Source organism: Malaclemys terrapin, chromosome 9 (assembly GCF_027887155.1).
Source record: "Malaclemys terrapin pileata isolate rMalTer1 chromosome 9, rMalTer1.hap1, whole genome shotgun sequence".
NCBI classification, from domain to species: Eukaryota; Metazoa; Chordata; order Testudines; family Emydidae; genus Malaclemys; species Malaclemys terrapin.
Window position 1 is genome coordinate 68546881 of NC_071513.1, and position 4554 is coordinate 68551434.

General features: G+C 37.7%; 1 long non-coding RNA gene across 1 annotated transcript; it reads right to left on the bottom strand.

Annotated features, from left to right (window-relative positions):
* Positions 1-932: 932 nt before the first annotated feature.
* On the bottom strand, positions 933-3744 carry LOC128843311 (uncharacterized). The gene is made up of 2 exons (XR_008446221.1): positions 3194-3744; positions 933-1890 (listed from the first exon to the last, which is right to left on the bottom strand). It is a non-coding gene; the product is annotated as an uncharacterized LOC128843311 (long non-coding RNA).
* Between the last annotated feature and the right edge of the window lie 810 nt (positions 3745-4554).

Genomic DNA, 4554 nt, shown 5'->3' on the forward strand with positions numbered 1-4554 from the left:
AATCTGCAGATTATACTAAATTTAAAAAGGTTTTTAACACCAGTAAGTGGAGCAAGAGAGATTAGAATTAGAAACGTGGGTCAAAAATAACAAAATAATCTGTCTGCACTTGTCTCCATAAATCTGTGGCAGTCAGAGACATTCAGCTGTGCCTTCCAGGATTGGGCCCAAGAGGACCAGAGCTCTTTACAATCTTGAACACCTGGGATTTTATAATCCCCTTTCTGGGTTGTGTCCCAGCTGTGCTCACTGCTTTATGCTACTCTTTCCCTCCTCTCCTCTCTGGTATCGGGTCTGGCAGGGGACTTGGCTTATCCTGGGTATGAATTACACACCACAACCCATGACCCTTAGGTGCCATCCCAGCAGCCAGGGATGGCCCAGCGACAGAGCCATCTTGTTCATGTCCCATTTTCCCATAGAAACAACCCAGATGCAAAGGGCCAGGAAAAGAATGGGCATTAGGCACCTAAATACATAGAGGATCTGGGCCATACTCTTGCCATCGTAGTATCCAAATGCCTCGTCTTAGTGGCTTTTTTGTAATGAGATTGTAAGCTTCCTGGGGCAGGGACTTGAACACTTTGGGGCACTGTAAAAGAACAGAAAATAATAGTAATATTATTAGTAACCTGCCCTCTGGTTAATAGCGACAAAGAGCTGGATTGTGATTGGCCTCCATGGAGGGCAGCAGCAGATGAAGGGTCTTTGTGTCTTCTGGCTGGCTCATGACGAAGTGCAATATCCCTGCCTTGAAGATCTTGGAGTCTAATTATAAACAAGACATAAGTATTTGCAAACAACTTAAAACACTGCATGATGGCAGCATGTTTTCAAGTAATGATCAGAGAAGTTTGCTTATTGTGGCTTATCAGGTAGCTGTCAGGAACCAGATCAATTTGCTAACAAAAATAAATGACGATGGGCTTCAGTGACACTTTGGCGATGGAACTTTAATTTTTCAGTATGCACGTTACCCATAATTTTTAAGTATGAACTTTTGGGAAAACAACTTAAAACAATGACAGCGAGATAAAAATTTGATGAGATTTTCAACAAATACGTAGAGTAATATCTACACACATACTGAGAAGACAATGAAATATAGAACCATCTTCCAGGGCTCAGTGTTCTGTAGAATAATTCCCCCTATTTGTTCAGATCTAACTATGAGTCTCCAAGCAACAGCAGTTCTCTTTTAACACAGTCCCAGTTTGCTGGCCTGAAGTAAACACAGATGACTTTGACCTCCATTTCTTTACCCCAAACTACTGCAAATGAAGGATAGTGATAGCTTTTACGTAAATTAATATGTTTCATACACAATGTTATTTCTAAAATATTTCAGATAAAGCTAGGTGGATACTGCAAATTTTAAATGAATTCACTAAGTGTATTGCTTTGTGTGTACCATTTATTCAGTCTAGTTTTACTGACATGAAGGTTTGTAGAACGCGAATTTCAACATTGCAGGTGTGAGTATTTATACATTTGCACATATGAGTTTTTACACCAGAAGTGTTTGCATGCTCATCCAGAAGTAATATCATGTGACATATTGGACCAATCACAACTAACCACCATAGCTTAATTATTAAATACCTAATACTAATAAAGGCCTATTCATTTACAGTCCAAAGAGTTAAAATCTGCGCACACAAAAAGAAAAAAATGACAAATAATTGTGAATAACAGATAAATCTGAGGAAATCTCCATCTCTGCACAGCAACTCCATGAGCAAACTAATTTCTCCAAATAAATATTTATTGAGAATTATTTGCTCAGCTTTAGTTTTAGTGCATGTTCAGACAAACCCGAGCCTACATACCAACTGAAAATCAGTATTGTGCTCATGAATGCCTCTGGGTAGCACTGTATATTAACACTACCTGCAATACAAAAGAGAGGTATTTAATTATATTAGTTTCATATATCCACTAACATGGTCCAGTTAGAAATAAATACCTGAGAGAGACAAGGTAGGTGAGGTAATATCTTTTACTGGATCTACTTCTGTTGGTGGAAGGTACACGCTTTCAAACTACACTGAGCTCTTCTTCAGCTCCTTCCACCAACAGAAGTTTATACTTTCTACCAATAGTAGTTGGTCCAATAAAAAAAATCTCATGCACCTTGTCTTCTCATTTCCTGGGACCAACATGGCTACCACTGCAAACAAGTAAATACCTGTAAATTTTTGAGACCCAAGAGAAGAATACAAACAAATATAAGTTTCAGGAAAATGTCACCCATACATATTTTTCATATCACAAAACATTTGTTGCACATATTCTTGTATTTAGTCGGCACACTGATATGTTTAAAATCAACTATGGTAATTCACTCATATTATTATATGAGTTCAATAATGTGTTAAAGAAAATAAACAAGGGCAAACAAATCCAATTACATTGGGTAAATAGACAATACATATATAAATGCAACAACTCTGAAATGAAGCTTGTCAGGCACTTTAGCAAGTAAAAGGATATTTTTGGTGTATTCAGACAGGCAGTTTCAGCTTTACACTTGTGATCAATTGTAGCCACCACTCATTAGGGTTGAAGCATACATTTCAAATGAGAAATTGGCACAGAATGAATACATCTAACTGATGGAAAAGGAAAAGGAATAAAATTCAATGAATACATAACCTGTTTTTCCGCTAAATGCATTTTAATTACATTTTGCAGATGGTGTTTTGATCTTTTTTGCTACTGCACGTGAAATTAATCTTTGACTGGTGGAAAGGCAGGAAGAGTTTGCTATATTTACATATTAAATAGTATTAGTTGGTTTAAGCAAAGTAAAATACATTCTGCTATTTGTGAGAAGCACTGTATTCCCAGTGAAGGTTTATACCATTTAATTTCTAGACTAGAATATATATAAGTGACAACATTCTTTTGGAAATGTAAGAGTGTGTGTGTGTGTGTGTGTGTGTGTGTGTGTGTGCGCATGTGTGCATGCGCGTGCAAATCAGTTCCCTCCACCCACATTCTAAACTTAATAAATATAATCGGTGTAGGAAGGAATCCAATTCTTGTTCCTCCAAGTTTGAATCCTAAGCTGTGCTAAAAATGACCATGTCTTCCTCCATTGTAAAGTACAATGGAACCAGCTCTGATATGTATAAAAGCAACATTCCAGCAAATGCATTCATAAAAAATGTGAAACTTCTTTTTCCATTACCTATTTCTAAGCAATGGTTTGACTTATTGTGCTGGACATAGCTGATCAAGAGGAATGCATAGATCTTCCTTTGAGATGTAGGCAACAGAGACAGTCCAGTGCATTTGGCAGAATATTTTGGTTTAAGTAGTTCAAAGAATACTTTCTTCTTCAAAGTCAAATTTCACCACCACTGGCCGGGTCATGTTCCACTTCTTGCTTCGATCCTTATCCTCGATGAATTCCTGGTAAGGATCTTTCTTTGAAATGGCTTTCTTGGAGCGAACATAACCAAAAAAGACAGTTAATGCCAGGAAAGAGTAAAACAACATGACAAAGAGTATGAAGAAATAGGCATTGTCATATGGCTTGTGTTTTGGCTCATTTTTCGCTGTAGCATTTTTCTCTGTGTCCAGGTTTCCTTCCAGAACTTGCAAAATGCACTGTAAGATGAGAGACGCTAAAGCTGTTTGGTTCATGCTGTTGCTTTTCTCAGGAATTAAAAAGCATGTCTTAAGAAACTGAAGGCAGCTAAGTGACTTGTGGCCTGATCCATCCTTCATTAAAGTCAATGGAAGTTTTCCATTTGCTTTCCTGGGAGTTGGATCAGCCCCTTCTTAACCATATCCTATTTTGGTAAGGTATGTTGTTAAGCACTTATTGGGTCTCAGTCACCTGATAAAGAGGCATTTGGCAGATAAGCCTCCATCCATTGTGAAGTCTATTAATAATAAAAATAGAATAATAATGTGATGCAATTTAAGTGACTGCTTAATGTTCGGGGAAATGACTTTAGGTCACTGAGTGAAATGATTTTAAAAACAGCAGTGGGGCAGGAAAGGGGGCTTGCAAAACTAAGTGCTGCTTCAGAAAGCATATGCCTAACTTTAGGCACGTAAATAATCTCATTGACTTCAATGAAACTACTCATGTGCTTAAAGTTAGACATGTGCTTATGTAACTTCCTGAATGAAGGCCCCAGTGGTTAGACTATACAAAAAGATACCTCTTATGGGCCAGATTTGGACAGCCTTACTCACCCTGACTGGCTCCTTGTTCTGAGTAGTGCTGTTAAAATCCACAGGACTGCATATGGTGGATGTTCCTACTCATGTGAGTAAGGGTAACAGAATCTAATCCTAGACAAAACTCTGGCTCAGCATTCACGTGCTCTTCTAACTGTAGGCTTAAATGTGAAACTCTAGCTTCTGCTCAAATCTGAGATTAAAAGGGAAATCTGATGTTGTATGTCTATGTAAATATTAGCACTGGTAGTATACAACTGCACACACACACACACATACACACACCCATCACCTTGGAAATATGAAAGAAAAATTTCTGAACAAAAAAGAGCAAAGTGCTTGTAAATATTTCTTGGA